Source organism: Prunus persica, chromosome G6, assembly GCF_000346465.2.
Source record: "Prunus persica cultivar Lovell chromosome G6, Prunus_persica_NCBIv2, whole genome shotgun sequence".
Taxonomy (NCBI): domain Eukaryota; kingdom Viridiplantae; phylum Streptophyta; class Magnoliopsida; order Rosales; family Rosaceae; genus Prunus; species Prunus persica.
This window is the reverse complement of record NC_034014.1, coordinates 14,032,108-14,058,182: the sequence shown is the minus strand read 5'-3', so window position 1 is coordinate 14,058,182 and position 26,075 is coordinate 14,032,108. Positions and strand designations below refer to the sequence as shown.

At 35.0% G+C, this 26,075-nt stretch overlaps 1 long non-coding RNA gene across 1 annotated transcript; it reads right to left on the bottom strand.

Annotated features, from left to right (window-relative positions):
- LOC109949951 lies at positions 21,304–23,189 on the bottom strand. Its single transcript, XR_002272281.1, has 2 exons — positions 22,807–23,189; positions 21,304–21,705 (listed from the first exon to the last, which is right to left on the bottom strand). It is a non-coding gene; the product is annotated as an uncharacterized LOC109949951 (long non-coding RNA).

Below are 26,075 nucleotides of genomic sequence, written 5' to 3'. Positions count from 1 at the left end.
AGTGAGAGTTGAGGCTTACGGCAATGTAAGTGGGAGTGGGCTGCTTGTGAGATGCAAGCAAGCAGTCCCACGAACTCCAGGAAAATCAAGAGTGGTTTCTCTTGGGTTCAATTGGGTATCAAGTGGGGAGCAACAACTCCGGTGGTGTGTGTGTTGTTTACATACAAGGGAGTTGTGGTGAGAAAGCATGGTGTTCAAGAGAGGGTATATCTCTTGGGGAGAGAGTGAGTTCGGAAATACTGTGAGTGGGTGTATAAGGGGCTCGGGTTTGGGTATAAAACTCTTGAGCGTTATGTTGGGTTACATTGATTTAACTCAATATGTATTTTGCACGGTTACTATTCTCGTAGTGAAGAACTGACAAACTGTCCAGGGACGTAATCAGGATTTTGTTCAACTTCGTTAAATCTTGGTGTGTTCTCTTTTGTGTTTTACTCATTGTCATCTTTGGCTTCTTGTATTATTATTTGTTTTCTTCTATCGGGTTTATTTGTTGTGACGAAGGGGAACCGGTGTTTTTACCAACAACCTTTCAATTAGTTGGTTGTTTAATACAAAATCATTTTTGTTCTCTGTAGTTTGTCACTTTTACCACTTTGGTCCCTATCGTTTCAATTTGGTTAATTTTGTCCATGTGGTTTCAATTTGAAGCAATTCAAGGATAATCCTCAATTTATGTCAAATTTTTTTTAAATTCTTTTAGTTGTGGAGGGACAATTCGGTAAACACAAATTATTAAAAAATATCATTCCTTATTGTGGAAGGTGAGGTGCCACGTTATTAACGAGTTCAAGAGCAAATAGAAGCTGACGGAAAGAGAAGGAAGAGAAATTACGGGTTTTTCTAAACTTATATTATTTTTATTATGATTATGAGGAACTAATTTTCTTAGCTAGGGCTACGATGCAGCCCAATCATGAATACTCAATTTTCTTAGTTAATATTAATCTCAAAATTTTTCCTTTTTATTGAGTATCTTTTGTTGTATTTAATGTTTAATTTGGTTTGGATGTCTCATCACCATCTAACTTGAGTAGGTGCCATACTTAACTTGAGTTTTGCTTCTTGCAATTGATACCATGAATGACTAATTGTAGATGCCATGCAATTAGGGTTTGTGTGATCACTACATAATTTTCATAGAGCTTAATTGGTCTTTATTTGTCAAATTCATCTAGATGTCATAGAGGATTGCATGCAAAGATACTTTTGATGTAACCAGATGCCATTCCAATTGAATAGTTTAGGGAAATTGACCATCAATAAGGGGAATTACTTGGAATTGTTATGCTAAGGGATTGGGTGGGATTGGTTACGATGAAATCGGATGCTTTAGTTTCTTTCTCTCTTGGTTTTCCTAAATCTCTTGTGCCTTGCAACTCTGTCTTTAGTTTTAATTGCTTTATTTAATTTTAGTTTCTCAATTGCAAATTCAATTAAATTTTATCCATCAAAGTTTCTCAATTTAAAATTAGTTTAAGTTTAATTGGTAGGAATATTAAGAATTAAATCAATCCTAGTGGGACGATATCCTTGCTTACTTAGATATACTATCTTTTGATTCATATACTTGCCAGCATTTGATTAACTTGATACACTACTTTATCTTGACTTGCTTGTTTCGTTTCGTTTCGTTTTGTTTTCTTTAATTGCTTGTTTGTTTCCAAATCACTGCACCTTTTTTAGTTCTCAGTTGTGTCTTGTTTTGTTTTTGTTTTTACTTAGTGTTAGGGCTAGTTTTGCATTATTGTGCTTTTTAAAAAAAAAAAACTGCTTCTGCTATGCTACAAGAATAATCAGCTGTGAAATAAAGCAGCTAGGCGTTTGGTAAACTGTATTTAAACAAGTATTGTGAGTAATCAACGTGTTTGGTAAACTTTTATACATAAGCACTTTGAGTATGTATAATGACCAAAAAAGCTTTGAGATATAAAATATTAGTTGAAAAATTAATTGAAAATGAGCCATGAAATGTTAATAATAAAAAACTTAATAATTAATTGAAAATGAGAAATAATATTAAAAAATTTAAAATAGTCTAAAAACAACTAAAAGTCTCTAAAAAAAACTCTCAGCAACACAGCAACCCCTCCCCATCTTCTCTTCGCAGCTGCTTCCCCATTACCACTACTAACTCTCACCCCTTCCCTCCTCTCCTTCTCCTGCCGTAAACACTGGCCAGGCCCCTCCCCTAACCCCACCCAATTCCAATACCATATCACCACACCCAACCCTTTCCCCCACGCCAACCCCACAGAACAAACCTCACCCAACAACCACCTCTCTCTCTCTCTCTCTCTCTCTCTCTCCACCTAAGCCCCCCACGCCGCCCAAATACAAATCTTAGGGTTTTTTACTCTATTTTTATTCAATTTAATAAAATTTACGAATCAACACATAAAATTCAACTTAATTCAGACTGATTGCTGATGAAATTGCAGCAGCTATTATGGCTCGCAACAACTGACCCAACTTGCAGTAAGAAGAAGGAAGAAGAAGAGTGTGATACGTGCAGAGATGAGATGAAACAGATTTTGGAATGAAGGGAAAAAGGGCTGTCATTTTGGAAAAGTAGTAAGGGCGTTATGGGAAAAATGAAAAAAACATTAAAAGGAACCGGCTATTTTTTTTTCAAAGCAACTTTGAGAAGCTAGGTCCAACCTGCTTTGAAAAATTGCTTGGATGACCCGAGATTTTAAAATAAGCTGCCTTGATTTCTTTTACCAAACACTTTCAGTTGGAAAAATTATTTTTAAAGCCGCTTATTCTTTAAGCACCGCAATCCCAAACGCTACCTTAATTAGTTGAATCATAAATTGAAAATCCCTTAAAAAGAGTCATGCCTAATCTGCATTGCTGTAATTTTCGTGACATAGGCATTGGAATGGCAAAATATTATGTCCTCACTACAAGTTTTGTGTATTTGATTTGATTTCTTCAAATCTGTATTAATAGAATTATCTGATCAGTCTGAAATTTATGATAGAAGCTTGTTTGCTCGGGACTTGTATCGGACCTAATGGTTTGAGTTTCCAAGAGGTAAACACATTTTTAGGTTGGTTTAAACGCACATACTGGTAAAGATTTAGTGTTTTCAAAGCATAATCATCCGGAAATTGATGGCTATACAGATGCAGATTGGGCATGAAGTATAACTAGCATACTATTAACTTATGAGTACTTTACATTTGTTGGAGGGAACTTGGTTGCTTGGCGAGTGCAAAAGCATAATAGAGAGGGACGACTAAAGGTATTTGTGAGTTGTTTTGGCTCAGGGAATTGATGAAGGAATTGATGAAGGAAATTGGTATAATCAAGGGCGGACCTACGTTAAGGCTGGAGTGGGCTCCAGTCCAATCCTATTTTTGAGAGTAGGCTTAATTTGTAAGCCAAATTTAGATAAATCAAATTTTAGCCCAAAGTTTCTCTATATCTCTCTCTGTTTTCTCTTTCTTTTTTCTTTTTTCCGTTCTCTTTCTTCTTTAATCTTTTCATCTTGTCAGATAGTTAGACATGTTATATTATCATACTGTGAATTAAGATATTAACTAAGTGAAACGATAAATATTCCTATTGATTGATAGTTTACCGGATCCTACCCAAATTATGTTCATGCTTCCAAGCATGTCTTTGTCAAATTAGTTTGTTGACTTAAGAGCTATTATAAAATCAACAAGTCCTCCAAAAAAACAATAAAATCATCACATGGAAAAACGTCAAACACACCTAACAATTCCTATTTGAGATAGATATATGGGAACGTATTTTTACCAAGAAATGGATAGAGTTCTACTTTTTGGACACCATACATAGGGAAACTATTTCTTCCCTAGGGTTTCGAAAACTCATTTTGTGGATAGTACCTAAAACTCAAACTAATATGTAATTATCAAACATAGGAATGTGAAAGCATGTTTTAAGAACTGCTAAACAATACCTTAATTCGTAGGGGCTTGTAGCTTTCGTGGTTGGTTGCCAGCAGTACTCTCTCATCCAAGGATTAGAGTCCAAGCCCTTCCCTCTTTGACCCCAAAAAAAAAAAAATTTAAATTCGATTCCTTCACCATTTAGACTCCTTTGTGACTGAAAATTCTTTCATAACTTTTGTTCTGCTAAGCATATAGGGTAATCTCTATCTTGGCAATACGAAGTACAATCAAGTAATTTACCTCATCATGTATTCATATACTTTCATTTTAATAGTAGTTACTTTTAATATCATATCACTTATGTTTTTGTGATAATATGCTAAAATATTTCACTACTACAAAAAAGCAAAAAGACGACGGTAAATCACCGTCGTGTATTTGGTTTTTCAATGGTCGTGGAATCCACCGTCATCTTTTCCCTCATAAACCACGACGCTAAATAACCGTCGTTGTTAAACAATACAACGTCATCAAAAAATACAAAACGACGTCTTTGTACTGCAAAAAGATCTAAAAAAAGCAATCGAGGATGATAATAGACGACCAATTCTCTAAAAACACCGTCGTTAAAAAGGGAAAATATGACACATATTAAGAGAACAAAGCCGCAAGATAGACATACAACGACGACAATAAAAATACGCCGACGTTAAATATAATTTTCACGACAATAAAAAATATGACGTCTTTAAATACATTAGAAGACGACGTTATTGATACCTACTACGTCGCACATATAAACACAACCGTCGTACAATTAATTTTCCACTTCGATTTTTCGATAAAAGATGACGTGGAAATAGTTGTCAGTGTCATTATTTACGACGTATGTGTTTCTATAGTAGACGTTGAAAAACTAAACAACGTCAGTTACAAATATATGAGAGTCGTATTAAAAAATTTATACGTCCTATTTTCAGAAACAAACAACGACCATAAATATTAGACGTTGTTAAATACAACAACGTCGGAAAACAATAAAAACAGACGTGTTTAGTCTGCTAAAGTTCTACAACGTCTCTTATTTACAAAAAACCGTCGTGAAATAAATTTTCCACTTCGATTTTTCTAAAAAAGATGACGTGGAAATAGTTGTCAGTGTCATTATTTACGACGTATACATTTATATAGTCGACGTTGTATTTATATGTATTCATTACTCACGACGCACTTAATAATATAGACGACGTTGAACGTCTAAACAACGTCGGTTCCAAATAAATGAGAGCCGTATTACAGAACATATAGACGGCGTAGATTATGATGGGAGCCGTATTACAAATAACGTCGTTTAATTGTTATTAGACGGCGGTTATAATGAATTTCCGTCGGAATTAATTTCGTTCCTCTTCGTTTATAAAAGAACTTGCGACGTGGAAAATGTATGATGACGTCGTATTTTTTAACGTTCAGATTATATATCTCGTTTTTTAGACGTCGGTATTATGGGATTGGAGTCGTGTTATTTTGAATTACATGGCGGTTCTTTATCCTTCACCGACGTGATATCCTGAATAATTGCTTCACAATAGCGTCGTGGTTCTTCATTGTTACGTTGCTTTAAGACGTCGGTAAATATGCTGAATAACTGATTCACAATAACGTCGTGTTTTATTTGAACGTAGAAAGTGAAGAAATCACATTACAATATATTACAAAATTAATGTCATACACTGCCAATTACATAAGCATCATTCAATCCATATATCTTCACACCCATCTCGAATATTTTGACCGCCTAACTCACCTACCAGTTCATCAAATGTGTCAACATTTGGCATCCCTCTAGTAAATGGCTCACACTCAATTATCACATCACCTAATACTTCATCACCAATAACATCATTATATTCTCTACTAGGCATTGATAACACTACCGACCAACCACGATGCATCGGGTCGTCAACAAAAAATATTTGTTTGACTTGAGAAGCCAAAACAAATTGGTCATTCCTATGTCCAATTTTACTCAAATCTACAAGGGTAAATCCAAGTTCGTCGACTACAAGACCAGAACTATCTATCCAATCACACCTAAAGACTGGGATTGTAAACTTTTGGTAGTCAAGGTCCCAAATTTCTTGAATGACACCATAGAAACCCATATTTGAGAGAATTGGGTTTTTATCCTTGGCACTAGCAACTTGCATGGTATGTGCAAGTAAATAAACTCCACTATTTTGAGTTGTCCGCACATCATCTTGTGCCTTGATATTGAATTTAATACCTTTAATAAGATAGCTCCTATATAATGGCACTGACATGTTTGGACCAGCTGCTAGCCACCTTAAATTTTCTGATACGCCATGATTGTCTTCCTCAACTTCACTTTGAACCTGCAAATTAATCATATCTTAATTCATCCTAACATATAAATAAGAAGAAAATTAAAAGAGAAATACGTTATTCAACAACATATACCTTGAAGCGTAGCCATTGAATGAAAGTGCTATTGTGCTTATCCTGCAGCCACTTTGTTCTCTTTCTAAATTTTGGATAAGCAGTCTTGATGTGGATCATATGTTGCCTACATGACACGAAAAATTCAAGCATTACGGTCCCAAATATATAAGATAAACATAAGAAATAATTTTAAATGGAAACTTAAAGAATAAAACTCATACGTACTCGATATAAGGTAGGACTTCCTCCGTATTCTCCAAGACATATAGATGTGCTTGATTCAACAGGTCCTGATCAACTACGCTCACTGTGCAACCTGATAATGGCTTTGAAACTCCCATCTTTTGGCTTGAAGGCACTCCAACTGTACTAACATCAGATAAATGCTGAGTACAAAACTCTACCGCTTCTTCAGCTATATACCGCTCAGCAATGCAACCTTCGGGACGAGTACGATTCTGAACATACCCCTTCAGCACTTTCATATATCTTTCAAACGGATACATCCACCTAAAATATACTGGCCCACATAGACGAACTTCTCTGACAAGATGTACTACTAGATGAACCATGATATCAAAGAATGAAGGGGGAAAGTACTTCTCAAGCAAACACAGAGTAACTACTACATCTTCTTCCAACTTATCTAGCTTGGAAACATCAACAGTCTTTGCACATATAGCATTGAAGAAGAAGCACAAACGAGTTATTGCATACCTTGCAGGCTTCTCCAAAACAGAACGAATTGCCACAGGGAGCAATTGTTGCATTAAGGTATGACAATCATGTGATTTAAGGCCAAGAAGTCTTGAATCTTGTACAGATACAAGATTTTTAATATTTGAAGAATAACCTTCAGGGACCTTCATACCATAGAAAGAATTGCAAACCTCTCTCTTCTCTGCTCTTGACAAATTCCAAGGCCCAGGAGGCAAACGAGTACGTCTTTCTCCATACTCGGGTTGCAAATCAGTTTTGACCCCCATGTTCAATAAATCTAATCGAGCAGCAATCCCATCTTTATTTTTTCCAGGGATCTCCAGCAATGTACCAATGATACTATCGCAAACATTCTTCTCAATGTGCATAACATCTAGGGCATGCCTCACAGGAAGGTATTTCCAATACTCGAGATCAAAGAATATTGATTTCTTCTTCCAACAAACTCTGTCACCATTTTCAACCATATGCAGCACTTATTCTCCGGTTAATGGCTCTGGAGGTATGCCATATTCAGGTTTCCCATTAAAAGCTGCACGTTGCCTCCTATATGGATGATTGATTGGTAACCATTTTCTATGCCCAATGTAACAAATTTTGTGGCCATTTTTCAACCTGTGACTAGGTGTATCATCGCCGCATATTGGACAAGCTTTATATCCTTTAACAACACAACCAGATAAGTTTCCATAGGCGGGGAAATCATTAATTGTCCACATTAATGCAGCTCTGAGTGTAAAGTATTCTCCATTATGTGCATCATACACTCCTCTAATCCCAACCCACAAGGATTTTAAATCATCAATCAAAGGCTCCAAGTAGACGTCTATATCATTTCCGGGTTGTTTAGGACCGGAAATCAATAAGGTTAACATCATGAACTTTCGTTTCATGCACAGCCATGGAGGGAGATTATATGTAACTAAGATAACCGGCCAACAACTATATCTGCTACTTAGAGAACTGTGGGGATTGAATCCATCAGATGAAAGAGCCAATCTCAAGTTTCTCGGCTCATTACCAAACTCAGGCCATTTATCATCAAGAAGTTTCCAAGACGGGGAATCCGCCGGATGAGACATCTGACCGTCAATTGATTTTCTAGCAGCATGCCACCAAGTCAAACTCTTAGCTGTCTCATGTGATTGAAACATCCTTTTAAACCTTGGAATTGGGGGAAAATACCACACCACCTTCGCTGGCACACCCTCTTTCAAGATTGAATCTTTGCCTTCCTTCCACCTTGAGATACCACAAGTAGGACAATTAGTTGAATCCTCATACTCCTTCCTATACAAGATGCAATCATTGGGGCATGCGTGCATTTTCTCATAACTCAGCCCCAATGCACACAAAGTCTTTTTAGCCTCATACATGGAGGTTGGTATTGTATTTCCTTCTGGAAGCAAATCGCCTTGAAGTATCAATAATTCTGTAAAACAGACATCACTCATCCCATGTTTTGCCTTCAAATTATACAACTTCACTAATGCCGATAACTTCGTGTACTTTCTACAACCAGGGTACACTGGTTGATCTCCATCCCCAATCACATTGGCAAACTCATACGGATCCGAACCAAAATCACCAAAATCATTATCATCCATATCAATTTCTTCAGACACAAAACTGTACCTACTATGGCCATCATCTTCTTCAACATTTCTGCTAGCATTAGTAGTTGCTTCCCAAGGTTCTCCGTGAAATGTCCAATTCTTATAGCTTTGGTCAATTCCATTAAAGTATAAGTGATCCCTTATAATTCCAACCCCAAACAACTTCAAATTAACACATTTAACACATGGACAACGGATATGTGTTGTAGTTAGAAGATTTTCTACAGCAAAGTTCAAAAATGCTTCCACCCCAAACTCATATGCCTTCGATCTTCTATCCGAGTGCATCCATGACTTATCCATCTCCGACACTATAACCTATTATCTATAATAAAGTGAAAATACAGGCAATGACCATCACTATAGCAGATTATACAATGATCTAATCGCAAGTAATAAACAACAGAGACGACGGGTTTTAATCAAAAACAGACGTATTTGGCATATATAGACGACGGATTTTCAACAGACGTCGTCTATTATACGTAATACAAACGACGGTTTATGAAAAAACCGTCGTGTATAAGTAATACAACGACGGTAGTTTAAAAACACCGTCGTGTAATCGTCGTCGTACGCCTTAAAATTCGTCGTGTCTCAGTTTATTTTCAAGAACACAAAACCCATTAAGAACACAACATATATATGAAACCAAGCAAGAAACCAACATATACATGAAACCAAGCATGAAAACAATAAATCCATTCCCAATTCAACATAACATAGGGTGATTAAAAGATACGACAAAATTAAATCCATTCCCAATTCAACATAACAGATAATGTAATCCATAAACCCATTAAACAGAAAATCCATGAACCCATACCTATAAGCATTGGTGCACTTTGCACCTTCTCCAGAGCGGAAAATGACAAGATCAAATAAAGGTGTCCTTTTGCTGGAAATCATTTGGAAGTTGGTGATGTGTCTTTTTGTGTTGATTTCCAGCAAAAGTACACCTTTATTTGATCTTGTCATGAACCCATTAAACAGAAAATCCATGAACCCATACCTATAAGCACATTATTAACAGATCGCAAAGCATATACCTAAAACCCTTTAACAAAACAACCTAATATCATTCAATGAATTTACAAGGGGAAGATAGGGTTTGTACTTACAGGTTGGACGAGCTCACAGATTCGACGAGCCTGGAGAGTGCAACTTTTAATTAGAGCAGAAGTGAGAGAGCGAAATGTTATGTCGCGTGAAATCTGAAATTTTAGGTTTCAGGGATCAAAGTATAAGAATAAGAGCCAAATCTAAAAAAATTTAGGTCGCGCGAAAATTTTTAGAGCGCGCGCGTTATAAAACGTCGAAAGAAAAACCAAGGCGAAAGTTCTACAAGTACCGACGTAAATTTAATATTCCACGACGGAAACTTCATTTTTCGGATTAAGAACGTAAGGCCGTTCATTTTTCGGATTAATTTTAAATTTATTTTGAATTTTTTATATAACGACGACTGAAAAACCACGTCGGTGTTAAGAAATTAAAGACGTTGTAAATTATATAAACCGACTTACATATTAAAATAACGTCGTTTAAAGCGTAAACCATGTCGTATGTTTTACTGTACGACGTAAAATATGTATTCCACGACCCAACCACCGTCGTTAAAAATTAATACACTAAACCCATAAAATTAAATTATACAATTTAAAAAATTAAGTTTATAAAAGGTTTTATGGTTTTAAAGCCTAACATATAACATAGACTACCCAAAAATTATACTTTAAAAATAAACCCCAATAAATAACAACCCTAATCTCTAAACCCTAGACTCTAAACCCTAAACCATAAAACTAGAAGTGATTTTATGACTCATCAAAACAATTTTGTTTTGGATGGTCATTTTAAATTTTTGTTATTCAAAATGAATTTTTTCAAGGTTTATGTGGAAGAAAATATATCAATGACTTCATAGGAGTTGACTTTTCAATTTTCTGATTTATTTTATATTTATTTTGAATATTTTGATATAAAAATAATAAAATATTCTTACCATACAACAAACCACGTCGGTGTTAAATAAATTGTAGACGTTGTAAATTGTAATAGACTACTAAGTCGTTAAAATGAGAAACCACGTCGGTGTTAAGAAATTAAAAACGTTGTAAATTATATAAACCGACTTACATATTAAAATGACGTCGTTTAAAGCGTAAACCATGTCGTATGTTTTACTGTACGACGTAAAATATGTATTCCACGACCCAACCACCGTCGTTAAAAATTAATACACTAAACCCATAAAATTAAATTATACAATTTAAAAAATTAAGTTTATAAAAGGTTTTATGGTTTTAAAGCCTAACATATACCCTAGACTACCCAAAAATTATACTTTAAAAATAAACCCCAATAAATAACAACCCTAATCTCTAAACCCTAGACTCTAAACCCTAAACCATAAAACTAGAAGTGATTTTATGACTCATCAAAACAATTTTGTTTTGGATGGTCATTTTAAATTTTTGTTATTCAAAATGAATTTTTTCAAGGTTTATGTGGAAGAAAATATATCAATGACTTCATAGGAGTTGACTTTTCAATTTTCTGATTTATTTTATATTTATTTTGAATATTTTGATATAAAAATAATAAAATATTCTTACCATACAACAAACCACGTCGGTGTTAAATAAATTGTAGACGTTGTAAATTGTAATAGACTACTAAGTCGTTAAAATGACGTCGTTAAAATGAGAAACCATGGCGGCTATTTAACTATACGACGTAAAATATATATTTTACGACTTAACCGCAGTCGTTACATAAACGTCGTCGATTATACCCTGAACCCTTAAGAAATTGAAGATATTGTAAACCATTAACGACTCAATTGTTCAAAGAACGTCGTCTAACTATTTTTTTACGTCGTATTTGTTTAAAACACGCAAAAACAAAATACGACGGTTATTGACTTTATTAGGTCGTTGGAAAAGTATTACACGTCGGTTAAGCAATTTGTATGTTTGTTTTTTTTTTAATTTAAGAAAACCTCAACAAATTTTTACATTACATATTATAGAGAAAATTGGTACATTATACATAAATATCAAGTGTTCAATAATTGCCCTGTTTAATAATTTGGAAAACAAACTCTGCCCATTCATTCCGGACTTCATCAATGGCTTCTTGGGGGTATGAAGCTTCCTGGTTTCCCTTGGCATACTGCATAAACAATGACTATTAGGGTTTATAAATAAAAAGAAATTCAATCACAGACGACGATATTTTTCATAACCGACGTAGTATATCCATTCAACGACGTTAATTTTACACGACCGTCGTTGATAATACAAAAAACGACGTGAAATGTATGAAGGTAATTTCTTCTTACCTTATTCTCAAACCCCAAGGAAGGATCCATGATGATGTCCCTCATGAAGCGCATTACATAATACCCGCATTCGACATTGCTGGGTTGCTTTGGTGTGCCTGAGAGAGTTTTCCAAATTACATTTTTACGTCCTGCTCGGGCTATGTGGGTATTATATATTTTTAAAGCACTGTTCACGATGTTTTTGGCCTCTTCATCGACCACACGATTTCCTGGCAGAGGATCCAGAAAATAGACGGTTTCTCTCTTTGCTCTTACAATCAGCAAAATCCAATGACGGCTGCACAAAATTAATATAAAAACGACGGTTATTTACAAAAACGACGTATTATAGTATTTCACACGACGAAGTAAAGTAGCTAACGACGACATTATATATTTATCACGACGATAAATAAATACCGACGTGGTTAGTAGTTTCAAACGACTAAATAAAATAAAACACCGACGTGGTTAGTTTATAAGCTGTCATTTATTGAAAATCATAAAAACAAAATCCTAAGGAGACTAACCCTGGATTGTAAGGCATCATGAAAATCTGTTCACCGTCTGTCTTCTGAAGTCGAGCTGCTACGAGTCGTGATCTTTCAGTTATTGTGCCAGAGTTGGCACTAACTGTAGCAGGGTCGATAAAGCCAACCATACTGCACATATTGGCTTTTTTCAAAACATCGTGTAAGTACCTAAACAAATAAAATAATATAAACAAGTCAGCACACAAAACACGACGGTTATGTATAAAAAAACGACGTATTATAATATTTCACACGACGTACTGAAATAGATGAGGACGTTATAATATATTTATCACGACGGTTGTTAGTTAAGACGACGTGGTTAGTTAGTTAAGACGACGCAATATATAAACCAACGAGTTATTATTTTAGAAGTACAAACCTCATATATACAGCCAATACAGTAGCTCCAATTTCTTCCATGCCTGCAAATTGTGTAATATCTTCAGGCAGGAGGAAGGTATCGCGCTCACCACCAAACACCTCCTTATCAATTGTAAATTGGACTGTCTTATCCTCAGGCAGGAGTGTCGTTTCCACAAAACGACAAAGGGTTTTTAAAGAAGATGGCGCCTCCATTTTTGAATAAGCACCAACTTCAATAACCTGTTTAAAGAAATAAAAAAAATGACGTGGTAATTCAATAAAGACGACGGTTTAAGTAATAAAACGTCGTCTTAAAAGTATTTAAACGACGGTGAAAAAACTGTCGTGGTAATTCAATAAAGACGACGGTTTTATGAATAAAGCGTCGTCTGAAACCATTTAAACGACGGTGCAAAAACCGTCGTTTAAATATTTTATTACGTCTTAAAAAAATTCCGCCGTCTAAGTTTTAAACAAACGACGGATTAAATAAAAATATCGACGTCTGAAATTTTGAAAAACAAATAAAAAAGGCAAAGTTATGTGAACATACCTTGTCGTCATGCTTTTCTTCATCTTCTTTCTCCTTTTCTTCTTCCTTCTCTTCATCTCTTTTTTCTTCTTCCTTCTCTTCATCTGGCTGATGTTTCCCCATTTTGGCAGTATCATCCTCCAAATGTAGGGATCTCACATCACCTCCAGAGCAGCTAGCTTTGTCAGACATTGGATTTTTGGGGCTTTGGCTAATTCTTGGTTTAAGCATGCTTGGATCAAAATTGGGAATTAATTGGGAAAGCTGACTCAGGAAATGCTCCCTCTCAGCCTCTACCAATTGTTTTGTCCTAGCCTCCATCCTTAAGGCCTCTTCCCTTGCCTTAGCCTCCATCTTTTTAGTCTCTTCTTGAAGGAGAACTCTTAAACTGTCCTTCAAACGGTCGTCAAAGCTCACCCTCTGTGGTTTGGGCAAATTGAAATATTGCCTTGGGGAAACACCAGCACCAACTCCCCTCAGTCTGCCTGGATGCTCGGGGCCCAAAGCCATGGTCAGCACATCATTGCTGCCATCTACTCTGACTTTGCCTTCCGAGACTTGTTTCTGCAATTCATCCTAAAAAAAGATAAACAAAAAAACACACGACGGTTATTAAACAACCGACGTCTTATGCTATAATTAAAGATAACAGAGTAGTGATTCCTATTTAGACCGTTAACGACGTTTTAAAAAAATTTTCGACGTGGTAATATCATTCACACGACGCGAAAATGAACCACTGACGTCTTATGCTGTAATTACAGAAAACATAGTAGTGATTCCTATTTAGACCTTTAACGACGTTTTTAAAAACTTTTCGACGTGGTAATATCATTCACACGACGAAAAATATAACATACGACGTAATAAGAATAATTCACAGTTTAATAAAAATTTAAAACAGAGTGATAGTAGGCTTACAATTAATTTTGCTTTCTCTGCCACCTTTGGATCAGGGATGTTACCATGTTTGTCCTGTCTAGCTCTCTTCCATAAGGTAGATCGATCAATTTCTACCCCAGGCATGGTTTCCTCCAATTGATCCTCCAATCCAGCATATCCTTTTCGAGACAATCGATGATTGTACTCGAGTTTCTCCCTAATCTGTGCATGTTGAGAATGCACAGACTCAAAATCTTTGGATAGCCTTGAAGCTACAAAGGCATCCCATTGTGCTTTCTCTATGAATTTATATGTTTCAGGGGGTTGGCTTAATTTCTCCCTGTCATTGGTGTATGGAAGGATATAATGCCTCGTTAGTGTAGACTTGAAATCCTTCCATTTCTTGGAAGCAGAAGCTAAAACAGAGGTCTTGCCCCCTTGGCCTACGACAAAAGCCATGTCAACTGCTTCCCAAATCTGCTCCTTTATATCCTTGGGGATTTGGGACCATTTCTTGTCCACAAGTGGGATCCTGGAGCGTGCCAACACACCAATATACGACTGCATCTCAATATGTGCTTGGCCAACACCTTTCCCCCTTTTATTGTACTCAACAATTGGCCTCAGTTTCTGAAGCTTTCTCTTCACAACACGAGGCATTGTGCTCATACCTCGACCAGTCTTTGAATCATCTGAGATTGTTGTCTGGCTGGTTTGTTCTGTCTCAGCAGATGATGAAGCAAACTTCATCTTCTTCGAAGACTTCATCTCCTTCGAAGACTTATCTTGAGGAGCTACCATTCCAAGCTTCTTGGAGCCAGAATCCTTAGTTTGTTGTTGAGAAACCATTTTAACAGACAAAACTGCAAGTGAAAATATTTCAGGAAAACATTAAGAACACAAACGACGGTATTAAAAAAATACGACGTATGATATGATTTTAGACGACGCAATGAAATAATCTCAGACGTAATAAATGTTTAAAACCATTATTTATATAACGTCGTGGTATATATGTTCACACGACGTCAATAGTAATACACCGTCGTGGTAAACTATTATTTATATAACGTCGTGGTATTTATGTTCATACGACGTCAATAGTAATACACCGTCGTGGTATTAACATTCACACGACGTAAAACAATAAGATATTTTGTCGTCTATATTAGATACCAACCCTAGTTTCTTTTTCTTTATATTTTATCAAATAAGGGAAAAACAAAAACCATTGTTCAGCGAAATCAAACCTGCAATTAAACAAGCATATAAAAAAAGACTATTATTTTAAAAACAACTTTGTCAATTTTCAGACGACGCTAGAACAACTGACGAACCGTCGTGGTCTACCGTCGTCTTATTTAGTTGATGTAGTTGTCTTCAAAGTTGGAAACTTTCTCTCTTTGTCTGTATATTTTATCAAACTTGGAAAGAAGTAAAATGATTTTGGCCAGAAAAAAGGTAAAAAGATTTTTCAAACAAAAAACGTATGAGCATGCAAAACAGTAACCAAAATAGTGAAAATGAAAGCTTACCTTTTGCGTGCAATGAAAGCAAGAGGAAGATGATCGATGTTTAAGTTCAGAGACGACGAAGAAGACGAGAGGAAGACGATGAGAAACTCTGACAATGCTCTGACAAGGAAAAAAGACGAAAAGGTTTCTCTGGGAGATTGAAATTTTTAATCGGGTTTGGAAACAGTGCATGTGTAAGTCGAAAAGTTGCTTACATATAAAACCATTTCAAAAAAATAATACGGCGGTTACATTTAACTACGTCGTTTTTAACTAAAACGACGCAATATTTTTCATTCGACGTGGAATCATTTCATTTAACGTCGTTAGGTTTAATATAACCGACGTGGATTTTAATTTTTAAATTATGAATAGAATTTTTTTTCCCGTGACCTTTCAGTTTATTTTTCAATTACAGTGCGTTATAAATAGAGTTTTTTTTCCGGAGGAAATTTAAACGAAGGAAATTAATATCTGCAATATGTAAAGTTCTTTTTGGATGACAGATTTAAATAAAATAAGAATATAAAAACAACAAATGTGTAAGTCAAGTAGACGAAAAGTTGCTTACATATAAAACCATTTCAAAAAAATAATATGGCGGTTACATATAACTACGACGTATAAATTACAAAATACGACGGTACATTTAACTTCGGACGTGGTAAATAAATACGACAGTAGTTTGTAGGTACCGTCGTAGTAAACTCAAAAATTAAAGTACATAAGTAATAACTCGCGTCATGGTATATTATTTAACACGTCGTTTTTATTAATTTACCGACGTGGATTTCTGTAATATACGTCGATCATACCGACGTTGATTTTACAATTTAAACGGCGGTGTTTTTGTAAGGACCGCCGTTGGTTTTAAAAATTTATTCTATAAATTTGTCGCTTTCATTCATTTTCGGTTTACATTTAAGGTTCCAAGTTCTTCCTCTCTCAGTCTCTCATGTCTCAAAGATAATAATTTGGATGTTTTCTCAAAGAGAAATTGAGCTTACTCGCATCAAATATATGTCCACAAGAAGAAGCTTGTCAACTAGCCTTCTCACTTCCTTGATCAAGCCTGATAGGACACTTAGTGCTTCTGAATACTCCTTGCTTTCCATCAAAAGAGATGCAAGCCTGGCCTCCACTCGCTGTCGAAGGAAAGTTCGCTTCTCAGGGAAATCTGAAGATCAGATGTGCCTGATCCTCTGCTTGATTTTCTTGCCTAAGAAGATCCGTCGGATTTATTGTGATAGCCTCTTCCTTTATCCGTAGAGCTTCAGAAGAAGAAGATGGGTTTCAAGAATGCGATAAAGAATAGAAATGGCTTCAGATGGCCTCTAAAGCATGAGCAATTGAATCAGTAGTTTCTGGGAGATATGATGAAGACATTGTCAATGCTTTGAACTACACAAGTCCTGCAGAAAGATATGTTAAAGAAACTGAAACAACGGCGGTTTTCTGTTCTACCGTCGTCTTTTCTCGTCGTCTATATTAAGTTACGATGGCGGTAGATTTATAATTACCGACGTAGATTATTTTGTTAAACGTCGTTAAGTGTACTAGAACCGACGTGGATTTTAATTTTAAATTATAAATGGAGTTTTTTTTCCCGTATTCTTTCAGTTTTAGTTTTCAATTCCAAAGCGTGATAAATAGATTTTTCTTTCCCGAGGAAATTTAAAATGAGGGAAATTAATGTTCTAGAATTTGTAAACTAACACGACGCAATATTTGCAAATCTGTGTCATCTGTTAAGATTATGATGTGGAACAGAGTTCCATCTGGTAAGATTTCGTAACCCTTGGGATCTCAGACAAAACTGATTATGTCGGCGGTGTTCTATATAAACCGTCGTGGTTATTTCAATTCTTGTCATTAAGTAGATCTACCGACGTAGGATAAGAAAATCAAAGAAAAAAATTGTTAACAAAAATTCTTATTAAGACGACCGTTAAAATTAAAGGTACGACGTATAAAATGAATAAATACGACGATAAATTTTATTGTACGATTTAAAGATAACGTAGTAGAACTATACGAGAATGACGTCGATATATTTATATTTTCCGTCGTTGTAAATTAATTTAATACGGCGATATTTTGTATTTTAAAGCCGTGGATTTGTTTGTAATTATACGGCGTCTTATACGAAAACCTCGTCGTCTTATTTTATGAGTAAAAACGGCAGTTTTTATTGAAATCGTCGTCTTTACTTTCTACGTCGGTCGATTCATAACTTCTGCCGTTCTTTGTTGGCATTGATTTTACACTGCGGAAATCTGTTTCAAATAGACGTCGGTTGTTTAATTATGTACGTCGTTGTTTTTGAACAGCCATTTGAAACTCCATTTTTTAGTTGTCTAAGGTTGTATTACACGACGGTGTTTTTAGAACCGTCGTCTTTTTATAAACCACGACGGTTTTCACTTAGACCGTCGTTGTTTTCTGGTCGTCTTTTTCACTTTTTGTAGTAGTGCTAGGGTCATACCATAGTGGAAAAGTATGTTTGGCCTAAGTTCAGTGGTGTCAGGTTTGAAACCTCTAGGCACCAATGTGTTCGAGCAAAATTCCTCACGGAGAATATTCACAGGTTGATTCCTCGACCTTCATTCTCTCTCTTCCTCGATTCCTACGAAATAAATAGGAGTAAATATATCACACCCAAGGGGTGTTGGGTGAAGGCCCTCCGATGCCTAAGTTAGTTCAATTGGATCTTTGAGAAAAAATACGGCAATAGCTAAAATGGATGGAGTTTTCTCTCACAAGGTGAGCCGAAGGTGGCCTTAGCCATGTGTGGTGGCATGTGGCCGTGTTAGGAGAGAGAGATGAGAGAGGCCGACTGCAAGGAGAGAGAGAGAGAGGGTTTTTTCGGGTGAGAAAGCGTTACCTCAAATGTGTTGTGTGGCTATGTATTTATAGTCTCCTTGTGTGCTAGGGTTTTGGGAGAATAATCCTTATTTGGTTAGGATTATTTTTCCCCAAAAAGATAATAGGAATTACTCCAAGAGATTTGGTAGAGATTGGTTCCTTGATTTAGGGAGATATTCCTATCTTAAATCAAAGATAATTTTCCTAATTAAATTTAATTAGGGTAATTAGTTTGACCTAAGGAATATTTCTTTTTCCACGTGTCATCTTCTTATTGGCTGATTAGTAAATCTCCCTCCCCCTTCCCCCCTTTAACCTAAAAAAACCCTAGCTGAAATGTACCAACAAAATAGAGGAAATTGTGAAAGAAAGAAAAATGAACTGACCATTTCTACCCATTTTCCATTCAACTAATTTTATTGCTAACTATAACGAAGTCTTTCTTTTTATGGTAGTTTTATGGAAAATAGCTCAAAATGCCACCCTTTTTATAATTTTAACTGAAAATACCACCCTTCCCCAATTTCTTTGCAACTATTACCTATAAATATATATTTATTGTCCACTTATTGCACACATATCACTTTTTCTGAAATTTAGTTCTCTCTCTCTCTCTCTCTCTCTCTCCCTCCATCTAGCTAACTACGCCTCTTCTCACAAAGAAGAAGATCAAGAATAACCTACAAAACCCACAGCTTTGCCCTCAAAACCCAATTCTTCCCCTTCCTCTCTATTTTCTTCTCTACCAAAATCCAAACCCCAACTTCGTCTCTCTTTGAATCCCTTCTGCAACCTAAACAAACCCAAACAAAATCATCTTTTCTGAATATGACAACATGTCTTGGCATTAGGTGGCCATTGTTTGAGCATTTTGGTCTAATTTTGGGGGATTTTGAAGTCTGGGTTTACCTGCCCTCTTCAAGAACAGCTTCTCCAGAAATTGAATTGCTGAGAATATGTAAGTTTTCATGTTAAATTGAATTTGATTACTGAAATTGGAATTGTGATTGATTTCGTCTGTATTTTGTGTAGAAAATGAAGTATTGGGATTGATTTTGTTTGTCTGAAACAACAAATGTGTTTGTTCTTTGTCGATTGATTCTTGCATTTGGTATTGGGATTTTCAATGAACTTATAATTATATCATAGTGAGGAAGGATTGTTGATTTTCTATTGCAATCGTATTGTGCTTTTATTGCAATTGTATTGTAGTGGTATTGCTTTTGTATTGCTATGGTATTGCTGTTATATTGATTTTTTTGGGTGTTTTATTGATATGTTACTGTAATCTAATAGGAATATATGTTGATATCATTTTTCTTTATCTGCTTGTGATTTGAGTAAGAGTTGAGATTATTCTTGGCTGAAGTATTATTTACGATCTCTCTCTCTCTCTCTCTCTCTGCTCTTCGTATTTTTCTCAACATTTATGTGTTAATTTAATGCTTGGTATTATTTTGGAACCATAATCATTGTCAAAGTCATTGTTTCTTTAAAAGATTGTTGTGAAATTGTTACTCCATTTTCTTTCCTTTGTTTTAAGATATTTCTGTTTGGAGAAAAAGAACTCTGTTTTTGTAATCTAAAAGACTAGGTACTCATGGTCAGTTTACTACTTTTGCACTTAAACTTTGGCTGTCTAAAATGTGAAAAGTCTTGTATGCCAGCAGTGTATCTATGTCACACATCTTGGGTAAAAGGTATTCTTCAATTGTGATAGTTTGCTCTGTTGTACGTATGCAAACTGCCTCAAAATGTTTTCATTGGTGTCTTGAGTTCAATACCAACAAAAGTTTTTAAATGACAAGAAATTATGAAAAGCTTATACATAACAGACATATAGTTGAACATAGCTAGAGTGTATTTAAAAGATGTCATTGTGCTTCAAATTAGCAAATTTGTGGGGTGAAAGCACAATGGTTGACATGTCATTCTGCATTTGATGAAAATAATTGATGACTTTGTATGGAAGTATACTCATTAAATATCTTGGATTCTATCAATGAATGAAATATTTGCCTTCGAGAGCTTCATGTTTTTTCGTTTGTTTTATCAAGTATCTTATATTCTATAAATGAATGAAATAGTTTTGTAGATTGGAGAGACTTATCAGCTAGTGGATTTTGGATTATGACTTTTGAGGGGGGACTAGGCTTGAGCAGCTGCGAGAGTAAAAGGGATGATGCTTCATGTAAATTCAACAATTAAATAGGAGATTTTTGTTTTCAATTTGTTAATTCTTGAGATACTTGGTCATTTTTTAAGATTAAGTGAAATAAAAAACTTGTATTGAATATTATTGTATAGGAGACCATGTAATTATTTTGATACCATTAAATGAAATTTTAATTCAACTTACTTGAAAACTTTGGGATCTTGAGCAAGAGACAGCAGTCATGTATACAACAGTTTTGAAACATAAAGGACGACAATGTAAGAATGGTTAATTTTGACGATATCCATAGTTGCTTCCACTCCATTATAATGTCATGTAGATTATAAAGTGGCAATAGACATGCAATACAAAACAATATGAAAGCAATACACAAGCAATAAAGCGGCAATAGACAACCAATGCAAAAGCAATAAAATGGCAATAAACAAGTACCTTATGAATGTCTTTGTACTCTCTTTCCCATATTATATAATGTTCTAATTGTTGAACTATTACAATATTCAGTTGTTACAGATAATAAATAGTACATAAAAAATAATAACCATGTATGAAAATTTCATATCATTATGATAATGACCTCAAAAACAATATCAAGTACATTACACAAATATTAGACACATACAGCTCCACAAGAAGAATACATAATGTCTTAGATATCCTTACTAATTCTTGGGGCCTAATAACAAGCATAATCAAAGATGTGTACAATTTGCCACAAGTTTGCTTAGCATTACATAATAGAAGCTTTGCTTTTGTCTTCAGAAGGCATCTAAAAGAACTCCTTGTCTACACATTACATTATGCACAAAATGGTCTCCAATGCCAGTGTATGACTTGCACACTGCACAAACCAGCAAAAACACATTGTGTAACTGTTAACCTCAAATTTGTTCTTCATAGGGAAACGAGTTGGGTGCAGCTTTTCTTTTCCTTGTGCAATTTGAAAAGAAAAAGAGAAAGAAACATAAATTGTCAAGACAAAACTGCAGTAAATTATAATTTGGTCAAGTACTCATCGTCGGGAAACAATATGCTTTCAATAAATAAATAATAGAAGATCCAATCAATTAAAACACTCACATGCAAAAAGTGAACCTAAATTATAAGCCACTCAAGCTACAAAAACCCAACTTGTTGAGCACCAGTCAACAAGTTTTATAGGCAAATTGAAATCAAGTAGAAATTACTTCAGTAGTAACACCTTTATTTTTTCAACCAAAGATGCCAGCTTCCTTTCAATATCAAAAATCACATTCAATTAGTCCCAAGATGTGCGACATAGATACCTAGTCTTTTAGATTACAAAAACAGGGTTCTTTTTCTCCAAACAAAAATATCTTAAAACAAAGGAAAGAAAAAAATGAAGTAACAATTTCACAGCAATCTTTTAAAGAAACAATGGGATTGGCAATGATTATGGTTCCAAAACAATACCAAGCATTAAATTAACACATAAATGTTGAGAAAAATATGAAGAACAGAGAGAGAGAGAGAGAGAGAGAGAGAGAGAGAGATCGTAAATAATACTTCAGCCAAGAATAATCTCAACTCCTACTCAAATCACAAGCAGATAAAGAAAATGATATCAACATATATTCCTATTAAATTACAGTAACATATCAATAAAACACCCAAAAAAAATTAATATAACAGCAATACCATAGCAATACAAATGCAATACCACTGCAATACAATCACAATAAAATCACAATATGATTTGCAATAGCAAATCAACAATGCTACCTCACTATGATATAATTATACGTTAATTGAAAATCCAAATACCAAATGCAAGAATCAATCAACAAAGAACAAACACATTAATTTGTTGTTTCAGACAAACAAAATCAATCCCAATACTTCACTTTCTACACAAAATACAGACGAAATCAATCACAATTCCAATTTCAGTAATCAAATTCAATTTAACATCAAAACTTACATATTCCCAACAATTCATTTTCTGGAGAAGCTGTTCTTGAAGAGGGCATGTAAACCCAGACTTCAAAACCCCCCAAAATTGGACCAAAATGATCAAACAATGGCCACCTAATGCCAAGACATGCTGTCATATTCAGAAAAGAGGGTTTTGCTTGGGTTTATTCAGGTTGCAGAAGGGATTCGAAGAGAGACGAAGTTGGGGTTTGGATTTGGGTAGAGAAGAAAACATAGAGGAAGAGGAAGAACTGGGTTTTGAGGGCAAAGCTGTGGGTTTTGTAGTTTGTTCTTGATCTTCTTTTTTGTGAGAAGAGGCATAGTTAGCTAGATGGGAGGGGGGGAAGAGAGAGAGAGAGAGAGAGAGAGAGAGAGACAGACAGACAGAGAGAGAACTAAATTTCAGAAAAAGTGATATGTGTGCAATAAGTGGACAATAAATATATATTTATAGGTGATAGTTGCAAAAAATTTGGGGAGGGGTGGTACTTTCAGTTAAAATTATAAAATGGGTGGCATTTTGACCTATTTCCCTAGTTTTATTTGGACCCATCAATCCTATTGTTTTGACTCAACACTAATTTTAAATATGAATAACCTATTTTATTCTTATATGTAATTACTCTTAAGGACAAAGAACATTTAAAATAAACAATAAATCTTATCACTAGACCTAATATAACAATATACGTTCCTACAACCCTAGACATACTTACTTTTCATACTTGTTTCTCAAACTATCATCTATTATTTACTCATTAAGGGTGAGAGTGAAGTTAGGGAGTCTCCGAATGATGTATAAGTTGATTGTTTTTGTGTTTTTCAAGTCACAGTTGCATGGTGGTCCCTGCTTACTTTCGGTAGACCAGTATCGAACGTGATAGGAAGGTTCAGTGTTGTTTCACTGAAAAATTCAAAAGAGTTTGGTTGTAAATGACTGAAATTTAACCTAATATTCGGTGGCGTTCCATTATAAAATTGAAAGGAGTTTAGTTGTATTGGACAAAATATTTACTTATTATTCGATGGTGTACCTACCGAAATATGTTCCTTTTTTTAGTAAGTTGTTGTCGACCGCAAATTTGAAAAAGTAAGGGCCAACATACGCTCGTCACGCTCCTATAATGAATATGAAATCAATGTCTTAGTAAAAATAACAAAATTGAAGAAGTCAAAGCGATAAAAAAAAATTCTAGTTTTACCTGAAAATATGAACTTTGTATTGTAGAAAATGGGTCAAATGCAGCTCTAAAATTGAGGTTCTAGACAAACGGATATCCTACTCAGAGGTACCACTCAAAGTACCCAAGCACAATATATGATGGTCAACTCACGGGTACACCTCTCCCAACCCCGTGGTTTTCCCGATTCTCCCACATTACCTCTAAATAATCATACATAATCTTATGCGAATTGGCACGACTACCAATTCTGTTAGGGGAACTTATTATGGGAGAAATCGTTTGCACTCGACCAAACTGTCTAAGAACCGTCTCAAGATGGCAATGCTCAAGAACAACACAACACTTGAGCTTCCCTGAGTAAAATGCAACAGCTGAAAATGAGTGGTGTTCCTTTTCAGACTTGTAAGGTTCTCATATAATGTGAAATATGATAAACAATATAACATGAACTGATGGCAAGCACAAAATACCCAAAAAAAAAAGAGAAAAAAGAAAAAGAAAAAACTTAACAAAGTTGGGGCTAAACTAAAAATTCCACCTTCCAAAATACAACTATTCATGTATTGCTCGAACTTAAACAGTTTTTTCCTCCAACCATGCACACTCATAATTTGAGTCCGCATCTTTATTAAATTGTTTTAAAATAGTTAACCCCTATTTTTATTTTTCGTTAATTTTTCTTAACATTATTTTGTTTCAACATTCGTGATGTAATTTTTTGAACATTTTAACCTTAAAAAAATCCAAATTCCACAACATAATATAATTTCAATTCAAAATAAAGTTAAAAATTGAATATAGTGGATTATTTAACAAATGGATTTCTATTTATAGAGTTTGGAATGAGTTTTGGATTGGATCTGATTTAGATAAATTTAAAATATTTATTTTGGCTGTTGAATTTTAATTTGGACCGTTAGATATTTTTATATTCCACTGAAATCACCTGGAAAAATCTGGGTCGTTGGATCCATATAGCCATTGGGTTTGAATGAAAATATTTAAAAAAAATAAAAATATGCCTAATTAACTTCACATAGTAGCCGTTGGATTCCGATGGCTACTTCACCAAAACAGAAAATTCATGGCGTGCAATTGAATCTGCTACATAAATTCTGTGCAACTAAATCTGATATGGAGGTCATCCATTGAAAATCCCTCCTAATTGAAGCAAAACGATTCAGTAGGCTAGCAATAAAACACATTTACAAAATCAGTTGTCGCATGTGAATATAAAATGTGATGGTGTGTGATGGATTATGTTAGCGGAGATAATTTTGGAAGAAGTGATGAGTGTAGAGAACATTTTCATTTCTCTAAAATTGTATGTGGGTGTAACGAATGTTTTCTGTTCAAAAAAGAAAAAAAAAATAGGATTGTTGGGTTCCTTTAAAATCACCCTTATATATATATGTTATAAAAATAACCTGGAATATGTACGAATATTGAGCTGCACATAAAGTAGATGAGACACAGCATTTAACGAGGTTCGGCTATGCCTACGTCCTCGGAGAGCAGCAGCAGTAACTTTTCACTATATAAAATAATATGGCTACAACTTTAGTGTTTACAACATGTGTGGCTCAATGAATTTTCTCTCTAGAAGAATTTCTCTCTGCTCTCTCTTTCCTCTTTCTTCCTTCTCTTCCTCTTGTCTCTTTCCTTTTCTCTCTTTCCTCTTTTCTCTTTTTCCTCTTCTTTGTTTCCTCTTCTCTCTTTCCTCTCTTCTCTCTTTCCTCTTCTTTTTTTCTTTTCGTTTCATTTTTCTTTCTTTGCAGGCAGGAGGATTGCCTATTTATAGGCATGATAAATGGCACCCGTGATGTTTCTATCCAATCATCTTCACTATTCACTATTCACCCGTGAATAAACTCATGCACCAAAGTCTACAAACAAATACTAAGTGGGCTCCACTACTTTATACTTTACAACACTCCCCCTTGGAGACCACATGTCCCTAGATTGGTTGCCTCATTAAAATCTAGCTTGGAGAAAACCTAGTAAGGTAGAGAACTGATGGAAGGAAGAAAGAAGAGTACAACAATCTGTATAGCATACTTCTGGATGCTCCCCCTGATTAATATCTCCCCCT